Here is a 12192-nt window from a genome sequence, read left to right on the forward strand (position 1 = left end):
ATCTCTCTAATCACTGTCACACTTTCTTTTAACACTTTTCATTCTCCCCAAGAAGACTGTATTGCCCATATGTTAGAAAGGAATCTCCATTTTTCCTCTTGTTGAATGTGATATAGGCCAACAATGATTCTTCTATTTCCAGTCTTGTTGAGAGAGTCTTTTTGCACAGGTAATAAAGGAGGATTTATGAGGCACTGACTTACCAAATTTTCATTTACATTCTGTAACAGCTCATCTCATGGAGACAGCTTTGCTTCAGGTCACCAAAATCTTTCTTCAAAATGCTAACGCTGTTCTGATAATTTCATTTTTTGTTGTTGCTTCTAGACATTTAAACTGCATTTGATAACATTAGTCACATTTTCATGAGCCTGGTTAACTGTGTATTTTGTACAGTTCTGTGATGTCAGCTGTCTTTAGCTAACGGCACACATTCCTTTAAATGTGTTTGTGCCAATTTCTCTTCCTGTGATACTGTTGTTTACAGTAAACAGGGCAGGATTTCATTATCTGAAATGATAACTCAATAAGGTAATACAATATTTCCTTACTAATGTGACAGACACCATTAGGCTGACCATTTGGCTATTCTGGGCAAACAGCTTGAAGCTGTCACTATGTGTTTACTAATGCAGTTGTAAAAGCCAAAGAAGCCTGAACAAAACTGTTGTTTTCCAGAATAGCAAAGAATTAGGTAAATAGCTGGGAATGCCAGATACTCTCATGGCCAGCTTATTACATCAGACAGATTGCCCATTACTGAGACACCATCTGAACCAGAACCTAGTCTTGCAAGATGCTAAGTACCTCCCACACTCCCTTTCTAAGTGATTATATCACATGCATAGCTTAAGAGTTTATTACTAAAATCGCACCATTGCAATGGCTTAAAGGAAAACTTTTTGAATATTTCTTGTTTCAAAGACTGTACAAATCTTCACAAAAGTATGAAGTTATCTCTCTCTCACACACACAATCTATGTTAGTTTATTCTTACAGTCATGTCCTTCAATCCCTGCCATGATGGGCATGACAGGGAAACAAAGCTAAAATTATTTGTAAAGCACAGGCTAGATGTGTGGTTTTAATGTCAGACCCACAGATCTTGGCTGCTGTTCCCATCAACCCAGGATATCAGTTGATAAGGATACTTAAATTCTTGCTCATCCATGACTTTATTATGGATGAAGCCCAACTTTGCAGGAATAATGAAAAGCTGGCTAGATGACACTGCCGAGCTGTTAGTGGCCCAGTTGTGTTGTGGACATTATTCAGCTCAATATGAGCCTCCGGAGGGCTGGGGAAGGTAGAATGTCTTTTCTAGTTGCATCTGACCTTACTAACACTTACCATCATTCCAAAGCTTTTAGTCTTCATATTTTCTCTGACTGTGACTTTGCCTCTTTTTCTGGAAGCTACTGCCCCTGCTTCTGTAGCAAAAGATGCCAGTGAGGTGAAATTGTAAAATTGGACAATTTTTTGTTTTTTAATAAAACATCAGAACAAATCAAGCACATTTCTGTATGTTTGTTTATCTGACAATGGAATAAATGCAGCCCAAGATTTCTGGGGGCATCCCTTACACTTTTTTTTCCTTTGCAAAGGAAGTCAGTTTTTAATAGTTGAAGTTCAAATGCTTTCAATTACACCAGATACTGATTTGCAGTTCTTTATAGACAAATAATTAGCACAGCACATACACATTTAAAAACACTCACTCTGATGCCAGAGAGTGCCAGGGCTGATTTCCCCGGCTAGCTGATACACACAAACCTCAGTGATCCTCACAGGATTGTTAGCAGCATTTTACTATTTATTTACAGAGACAAAAAATGTAAGGAATCTACAGTCTAGTAAAGAATCTACTTTGTTTACTTCATCAGATTAAACAAATGCTGAATGTGCACCATGGTGGAGGATGGAAGTACCTCTTTAAAAGCCCTCTTCAGAGAGGTTAAAGGGCACCAGAAGAAAGTACACATTTTAAGGAACACTACCAATTTGAAAGTCACGTTTCTATCTTTAAATGTTGTAGTTACTGTTGTTACCTGTAAGATTACAACAGGTGGAAAAGAAGAGTGTTCTGCTCTATTTTTCCAGCTTGTTTACTTTGTCCATTTGGTAGCACTTTGTGAATAGTCAGTTTCACATCCTATCTCATACCCTAGTGTGACAGCATTACTTCCATGTAATGCTCTGGGGCAACTCAAGTGTACACTCTTCCTCAGGCCCTGCAAGAGAATTTTTAGCAGTAACAGCAGCTGCAAGGTTGAAGAGGTGATAGTGAGCATAGGGAGGAAAGGGAATGGGGCAAGGAGCAGGACTGAGCATGTTTGGCATTCCTCTTGGGCCCACCGTCAAGCCCCCTCTAAAGAGCAAAAGGAGAGAAAGGAAAGAACACTTGAAAAATGTTTAAAATGTAAAAATAAAGATTCAAGACATGCTATCTGAAGGGTTCTCTATCAAAAGACTGAATTACTTTAAAAATAGTTTATTTAAAAAAAATCAAGCTAATGGTGGCTTTTCAAGACCTTCCATTATAGCTGATAATAAAGAAAAGCACAGAATGTGATTGTGGAAGACTACAATCTGACACCACAATTGCGACTGAATTTTCAAGCACCTGAGTTAATTTTATGTAAGAACCTCTCTTGCAAAATGCTCCTGTGCATGGCTTGAGTAATACCAAGTATGATGCAGTTATAACTACATCATATATAGCCGGGGCATAATTTGCTATGAGCAAGGAGGTCAGTTGCCTCTACCCCCATACTTTTCTGATGTCTTTATACTTCACTTCCCCTTCTCCCCCACACCGACTTTGCAGGATATAAATTATTCACTATAGGTAATGTTCTATATGCTGACATAACTTTGTCCCTACTTAATTTTTCTGTAATGACATCCCTGTATACAGCTTCTCTCTTTCCCCCCTATTCAAGCACTGGACTTCTTACCTAATTGTGTAAAATCAGTGTAGAATCTGATCACCTAGAAGTTCTACTCTTGAAAACTGTAAAAACAAAAACAAACACAAATAAAACATACCTTGCTCCTAACAACTTTTGTCCACTGTTTTTGTGGTCCAGGGGAAAAAAAAACCTGTTCCTGGTTTAAATCCCTGAGTTATTTCTGCACTTTTGTACCTTTTTGGCAAGTGTTCCTACACAGTACGGTAAAAGAAATGAAAACCTTTGGTATAAATTATTACTAAATGACTCTCACTTTTATCAAATAGAACAGTCAGAGTTAATGTGTTGAAACGACATTAAGATCTACAGTCAACAGCTTGCACCTGTTTACACCAGGTCTTAATTGGGCCTAAAATGTGTATTTATTTGTTATTCACTCTCTGGCTCCCCCGTCCTACAATGACAGCACTAGAGCAGATTACTGCACACATGAGCAGTCCTTCTTATGTGTTTATTGATTTTAGTGGGGCTCTGTACAGGCAAAGCCTCATCATTCCAGCTGCAGGATCAGAGCTTGTATATGTTCTAAAAATGAACAGATTATTTACAACAGAAGCTTAATTATTTTATCACCTTTTCTTGCCTGTCTGGTCATATAATCTCTATCTCCCTCCCATCTCCATCAGTTTCTAAGGGCTGATTCTGCACCTGAATTCAATGGGAGTTTTGCCATCAACTTCAGTGGTGTGCAGCAAGGCTCCTAATAATATCTAGGTGCTATAAACACAACTAAAAAGAACATTTCATGTGCAAGGCTCTGATATTCCATCTCTCAGCCTCATGTAGACACTTGTGAACTGGCAGTAAGTCAACTCACCAGAAAACATTGCCTCTCTAAGATTATGGAGAGCAAACAAAAAAAGTAAATCCTCTTACTGTATTTGAGCTTTTATTTTCTTGTACTAAAATCCATCGTCAACTATCTAATTTTATTTGTTGCTGAATCCTACTCACTCATCCAAGTCTACCAAAGGCGTATTATACAGTGATATATTTATTATGCTATTCCAAGATACAGCAGCCTGGATCCTCCTCACCCTTGCATCAGCAGTGTCATTGATTTCCAATGGAATTTACACAAGCATACAATAGAACGGAGAATCTTTATTGTGACATAAAAAGTGAAAAATCTTGCAAGAACCCAGTGTCTGAGGTTCTTACTCCAGCAAAAGTCTTAATACTTCAATGGAAGTTTTGCCTGAGTAAAGATTGAAAGGATCTGACCCAAGCCTGGGATATCGACTGATGGCTATGAAAGTCAGATGTGTTAATGGGTAAATTAAAAAAATGGGAAATGCAGTCTGTTCTGTATTTTCGGAATGTTTTCTTTTTTCTTCTCTACTTTAGTAGCTAATTCACATGAGCCCAGGAGTGGGTGAATCTAATAGAATTTTGGATTTTGTGAAAAGTTTAGAATTTTTGTGTTTGGGGTTTCCCAATCCTTATATATAATCTCCTCCTTCATTTAAACTACAGATTTCTCTTGGGGGAAATATTTAGGTTTTTCTGTAGTGCCCATCACCAGAGTACCTAACTGACTTTAAAAAAAAAAAACCCTTGCAATTCTAAGCAAATGAAAACTGGTTTGAAATAATTTCTTCTCCTACTTCTAGTACAACTCAGAAAATTAAATTTTAAACAGTAAACAGCTGCCTTGAACTCACATTTTTGCCAGAGCCAAACAGAAATTGAACCTCAGAAGTTCTAAGTTCTTTAGAACTTTTCAGATAGTTCTATGTTTTGCAGAATCAGATCTCTTACCAACATTGTTCCTTTCTTTTGCCTTTTTCTGGTGCCTTCTTACATACCTCTTTGTTTCTAATGCTAGTCGAATAGGTTAGAGACTAAATTCAGTACATACTTGAGGATGGAAAGAGCCAAGGAGTGTAACTAACATGGAGGGTGGAGCTGTTATATTTGCGTGAGCTTGTTTGAATGCAGAATCCAGTTCAGCCCTGCTGCTTGCTTAACTCAACAAAAATACAGCAATCACTTTGTTTTCTCTTTTTCTACCTTTATTATTTCCCTTAATTACTACCTGTTCTTGAAGACTGATCACCCAGAGTTTGTGTCTGTCTTACTACATGCCACTATTTCTTGCCAAAAAAAAAAAAAAAAAAAAAGCGCCATCCCACTGGAATGCTCTTACATTGGCAGTGCAATTTATTCACATAGGAGGTAACTATAAATAATGTAAATCAGGGGATCCCGCACAAGTGAAAGGGACTGGGAAGTTATGTTTAAGGAGTTATATTAATGTCTGAAGATTATACAAGACAATCAATGTCTTTGGCAGGTGATTAACTGCTGAAACAAAGCAGTGTATAAGTGCTTATGGGAGGACAGATGGGTAAGAAGAAGAATTAGAAGAACAATTATTAGAAGAAGCAACTGAACATATGGGCACAACTGGAAATGAATGAGAAAAAACAGATTGTTAATACCTTCATTCCTCTTTTCTGCGAATTTTGGAGAGAAGAGGAATGAAACTGGGAGGTGAATGAGTAGGTTTGCCAAGTTAGATGATCAGGTGGGTAATGACTTGGTGGCCGATTCTTAATCGGAGCACCTCAGGGAGAAGATTGGAAGAGAGAATAGTGGGAAGGAGGTGGGATGGAAGTACTCATGCATTGAAAATAGGGGGACCAGGAACAGAGGTAAGAGGAGGAACCAGAGAAGATACAGGAAGGAAGTGGGGATTACAAGCTTTTGGTGGAAAATAGGCAGAGAAAAGAACAGCAGGGGAGAGGTGGGGCAGGTAGGTGGAAGCAGGGTGACTACAAGGGATGGGATGGTTGAAGTATGTGAAACCAAACAGGCAGAGAGATTTGACCAAGAGCCAGCTGGGTGGAGCACCTGAGCAGTCCATCCTAGGCATTCAGCTGACCAGTGATGGCTGAAGGAAGGTGTTTATTTGGAATGTTACTAGCTGCCCAGAAGCAGCAGCATGCCTGCAAGGGGTGATGGCCAAAGATCTCCAGGAGTGCTGTTTTGGCACATTACTTCTTTGGTGAAAGATGTAGCAGGGGAAATCATCATGCTAGGATTCAAAAGAGGACTGGCCAGATACTTGAATACTACCTTTATTTATTACTTGGTGACTACAGGCTGCATGCTCAGCACTGTCCAGAACATGGCAGCTGCATGAACCCTGACAACACTACAGTCTAAGCAAACATAGACAATAGTTCAGACACTCCAAGCACTGGGGTCCAGAAGATGGATTCATAACTTGGATTCATCATGAATTCATGGATGTGCAGCTAGTATCTTCTTTTGCTTTTTATAATTAATTAGCAGCCCTTCTTTGGGTGGTGGATTAGAAATGAAAAAGTTCACCTAGGAAGTAACACCAATCATATTAAATGTTTTAATGGCAATTCTTGCTCACATGCACTGGGTTAAATCAATAATCTAATTTGGGATCAAGTATAAATGTTTTCCTAGGGGCCTACTGGCAGAAACATTAGTAGAGTTTTTACTTCCTGTAGGCAGGGGCATCATTCCAGAAAAATTCAGAGGATGAGGGGCGTGGGGGTTGTGTAAGCATATACAATATTATATGTGATTATATTATATCCTGCAAGGTCATGGCAGGGTGGGGAGGAAAAGTGGAAGACATAATGGAGCATATGGACCTATGAAAAGGTTGGGGGTCGATTGTCCCCCCTTGGTCCATAGCAAATGATGCCCCTCCCTGTAGGGTTTAAAGGGGAATCATCTGGTAGATTTTGTAAGATACACACACCTGATCCTATTTCCTTCAGTTGAAGATGTGACCCACTGCAGCATTTGACTTTGTTTCTCCGTGGGAGGGGACATGGATTTTAGTTGGATACTGTGTGTCTTTGCACATGTGCAGAGAGCAGGGCAAAACAACTTAGAAGGACACAGGAACTTCCAGAAATAGGGTGTGGCAGTTACTAGACATAATCAGTAGCTGTTTCTGAGGCTGTGTAAAAATTTTCGTTGTGGGCAATCCACCTGGCAGGTCCCATCCAGTCACCCTCTGAGAGCTGAGCCCATCAGAGTACAAATGGGAAGGTTACAAATACAGGCGTTTTAGACAGCGCTGTAGACTCAGCGGCTGATCAACACAGGACCAAGAGATGTGGCTATTGTGATGGCTGGGTCCCAATCCCTCTACCACTTTGGATACAGTCAGTGCTATTCCAGCTTTACTTAATAGGGAAGCCCTCCATTAGGATAGCGTTTAGTCCACCATGGTGTGGTTTGTGGACCGGGAGGGAGGGAGGGAGGGAGGGAGGAAGGAAGGGGAGCATTTGTTACACCTGGATGCTACAGAGCCTGTGGTACTTACAGTTAGCCATCAGCTCACTGCTCCAAACTGGGATTCTGTCTCTTTGAAAAAAGAAAAGGAGTACTAGTGGCACCTTAGAGACTAACCAATTTATTTGAGCATAAGCTTTTGTGAGCTACAGCGGATACAGACTAACACGGCTGCTACTCTGAAACCTGTCTCTTTGAAAGAGAGAGAATGGGGGCAGCACTTAGTGAGATGAGGGTTTGAATTCCTGCTTGACTTATCTGGGCTTTTGGGGAGAAGATAGTGCCCTGCAGAGTGGGAGATCCCTTATAGAGATCCAGGGAATGGATATTTTATATGCTGATCCCATCCCTGACTGTACCACCCTGGATACAGGCTGCAGAGTTCTGTTTCACCAGCAACTGAGAGGAGCAATCAGCTCTTACCCCCAGGGCAGGAGTGCGGAGATCCCCAGACTGTTTGTTTGCCAACAGGGTTCTGAAGTGCTTGAAAGGACTGAGATGCTGCCATTTCTGAAGCTCTGAAGAGTCCAGGTCTCTCTCTCTCTCTGTCTCTCTCTCACACACACACACTATAAAGACTGAGAAACCATCTCTGAGAGAAAATGAGAGCGAAAAGTGTTTTGATGTGTGTATGATAAAGTATGGAATATGTCATGTTGAAACTTTTAATATATTTGAATGTTTTGTAACAGTAAAAAAGGGGGAGACAATCTGTATACACTTCACCAATAAATTTACTGTCTAATAGCTTTTGTTTAAATGTTATTCATAGTATTCCAATACTATTTACAATATTTTATACTAATTAGAGTGTGTTCTGTGTGCGATAAATGTTTGTTTGACTAAGAAAGTGTACGGTTCTCTTTCTTTGAAGTTGACTGGGAATTATTAACATCTATTTATCGGGTTTTACATAGAACACCCCTGAGGTTTAACTCCGTGAAATGCTTTCTGAAAAGTCCTGAAAAGAGAACTCTGGCCTGTGCTTCAGCAAAGAGTTAAGCTGAGGTGCAGGAAGAGGGGGAGTATATAGTCATTAGAATATTGCCTGAGCATTCCCTGTTATATAGCGTTATATAGCGAACAGGTCTTCTCTATCTGTGCTCCTGTAACCAACAAGCCGTTTATTGCAAGAATAAGTGTAGGACAGGAACTTTATTTTTTTTTATTCTATATTACAACAAGAAAGCCACAACATAAAAAATGGGCTGGTTTAGGTGGCTGTTTTGTTGGGTTGGTTTTTGGCTTTGTGAGTAACTGCTCCTGCTGGTTTCTCAAGCTTTCCCCTCCCATCATTTTGCAATACTTAGTGTGAAATGAAGCTTTTCTCCCCCAAGTCACCACTTTGTTATCCAATCCATGTTGGTAGTTACTGAATGTTTTTGTTTTGTTTTTTTGGTGGGGGATGCTTCTCCGTGGCTTATGTAAAATAAACGTATAGCCTCAGGCCATTTGCAACTGAGTGGTGTCCACATTACAAATAATCTTATGTCATGAAACCATTATGGGAAGGAGAGTGAATTACCCTCTCTTTTCTGCAGATGGTCCCTCCAAATCAGGGTTGGAGCACATTGGTAGAGCAAAGCAGTATTTGTTATCTACTATGCCTGTTGAGTGGATAATAGCGGGTTTGGTTTCCAAGCACTGTCAATACAGCACGTTTCACAAGGGTTTATGCATTTTCTGTAACAAGATAAATCCAAATCCACCCTAGACTTTTATTAGATAAGATTCTATGTATAAATTGTTATAATTAATTTGAAAATTTGGGGTTATCTGAAAGTGAGAAAGATATAGGCAAAAGAAATGGTCGTATTTGTACAATGATCTGAAGGAATCAAGCATGATATCTACATTACAAATGTTATGTTCTCACATGATAGCAAAGAGTGAAGTTAAGAATGATCATATAAGCTTAAGCAGGGTAAGTGACATAGCAATGAATATAATCTGCCCTGGACTAGACTGACCAATCAGTTATATTCAGCATGGTGTTCACTAATGCAGTTCCTTGCAACCATGCCTGAACACAATAACATTTTGTGAAGCAGCCAGTGGGGCCTCCTTATGTTTACTGCAAATTTCACGCTAGTCACAGGCTCTTCCAAGAAATAGTTTGCGCTAGCCTTTGTTAATAAGTGTCACAATATTTCACATTAAAAAGCAGCTGCCTGTGTTGTAAATAGCAATAAAATGAGATTTTGCAAGTGTTTTTCTTTTCATACCACACTGGGACTTCTATCAAAGGAACAGCCTGAACCTCACTGCTTCTGTATTGCTTATTAAGACTCAAGAAGTGAACTGGAAATAAATATCCCCATCACATTTCTCAAGATGACTCAAGAAGAGAAATCCAGCAATAAAGTAAATTCTAGTGATGACAAGGTACATTAGTGGTGGACTTTAGACAACAGTTTTTTCAAAAAGGACCTGCAGTTATTATTCAGAACTGTGCATCATCCGGTATCTGAAAGGGAATTCTTAGAGTCAGATATTGACCTCATTGGGTCAAGTATCAGGTGTAGCCATGTTAGTCTGTATCCACAAAAACTTAATTTTTTTTAAAAAAAACCTGCTATAGCATGGGAACAAATCTACAAGGACACACCCCCCAGAGCCCCAACCAGGGGTCTTCTCTCTGCTACCCAAGATCCATAAACCTGGAAACCCTGGACGCCCCATCATCTCAGGCATCGGCATTCTTACAGCAGGATTATCTGGCTATTTGGACTCTCTCCTCAGACCCTACGCTACTGGCACTCCTAGCTATCATCGAGATACCACTGAGTTCCTGAGGAAACTACAATACATTGGTGATCTTCCTGAAAACATCATCCTGGCCACCATGGATATAGAAGCTCTTTACACCAATATTCCACATGAGGATGGACTACAAACTGTCAAGAACAGTATCCCTGATGAGGCCACGGCACACCTGGTTGCTGAGCTTTGTGACTTTGTCCTCACCCACAACCATTTCAGATTTGGGGACAACTTATACCTTCAAGTCAGCGGCACTGCTGTGGGTACCCTCATGGCCCCACAGTATGCCAACATTTTTATGGCTGACTTAGAACAACGCTTCCTCAGCTCTCGTCCCCTAGTACCCCTCCTCTACTTGCACTACATTGATGACATCTTCATCATCTGCACCCATGGGAAGGAGGCCCTTGAAGAATTCCACCTGGATTTCAACAATTTCCACCCTACCATCAACCTCAGCCTGGACCAGTCCACACAAGAGATCCACTTCCTGGACACTACAGTGCAAATAAGTGATGGTCACATAAACACCACCCTATAGCGGAAACCTACTGACTGCTATACTTACCTACATGTCTCCAGCTTCCATCCAGGACACATCACACGATCCATTGTCTACAGCCAAGCCCTAAGATACAACCGAATTTGCTCCAATCCCTCAGACACAGACAAACACCTACAAGATCTTTATCAAGCATTCTTAAAACTACAATACCCACCTGGGGAAGTGAGGAAACAGATTGACAGAGCGAGACGGGAACCCAAAAATCACCTACTACAGGACAGGCCCAACAAGGAAAATAACAGAACACCACTGCCATCACATACAGCCCCCAGCTAAAACCTCTCCAGCACATTATCAGCGATCTACAACCTATCCTGGAAAATGATCCTTCACTCTCACAGACCTTGGGAGGCAGGCCAGTCCTCGCTTACAGGCAGCCCCCCAACCTGAAGCAAATACTCACCAGCAACTACACACCACACCACAGAAACAGTAACCCAGGAACCTCTCCTTGCAACAAAGCCCATGGCCAACTCTGTCCATATATCTATTCAGGGGACACCATCATAGGGCCTAATCACAGCCATACTATCAGAGGCTCTTTCACCTGCACATCTACTAATGTTATATGTGCCATCATGTGCCAGCAATGCCCCTCTGCCATGTACATTGGTCAAACCGGACAGTCCCTACATAAAAGAATCAATGGACACAAATCGGACATCAGGAATGGTAACATACAAAAGCCAAGAGGAGAACACTTCAATCTTCCTGGACATTCTATAACAGATTTAAAAGTAGCTATACTTGAACAAAAAAACTTCAGAAACAGACTTCAAAGAGAAACAGCAGAATTAAAATTCATTTGCAAATTTAACGCCATTAATTTGGACTTGAATAAGGACTGGGAGTGGCTGGCTCATTACAAAAGCAGCTTTGCCTCTCCTGGAATTGACACCTCCTCATCTATTATTGGGAGTGGACTACATCCACCCTGATCGAATTGGCCCTGTCAGCACTGGTTCTGCACTTGTGAGGTAGCTCCCTTCTCTTCATGTATCATTATATAATGCTTGCATCTGTAATTTTCACTCCATGCATCTGAAGAAGTGATTTTTTACCCACGGAAGCTTATGCTCAAATAAATCTGTTAGTCTTTAAGGTGCCACTGGACTCCTTGTTGTTGTTTCTTACCTCATTGGGGTTGCACTAGGCAATAATGGGGACAGAATGTGGCTATTAGACTGTATTAAATGTTGGAAGCGTGCTGGAAGTGTGCACAATCCAAACATATTGCCAAAGAGTTAATTTTCACATTTCCTAATTAAACTGATATTTGAACATGATAATTTTTCAAAATGTGACAGATGAAAATATTCTGCTGTTAAAGGGATACTGCCAACATAATCTCAAATCTGATTTTTTTCAACATATTTTTGTTACAATAACATCTATAGAGATTATAACTATAAAAAAATTGGAGAAATGGGCAGAAGACCATACACTAGCAGATCTCAGTGAAGGATCTGGGCCTTAGTTAGGCAGCTTCCCCTGTTTGTGTTGATCTGTCACACAACGCATGGATGGAGGGGTAAAATCATTTTAAGAAGAACAAGAAAGTTTGACTATAAAACCACAAACTTTGGCAGGGGTATTTGGTAG

Source organism: Chelonia mydas, chromosome 1, assembly GCF_015237465.2.
Source record: "Chelonia mydas isolate rCheMyd1 chromosome 1, rCheMyd1.pri.v2, whole genome shotgun sequence".
In the NCBI taxonomy this organism is placed as follows: Eukaryota; Metazoa; Chordata; order Testudines; family Cheloniidae; genus Chelonia; species Chelonia mydas.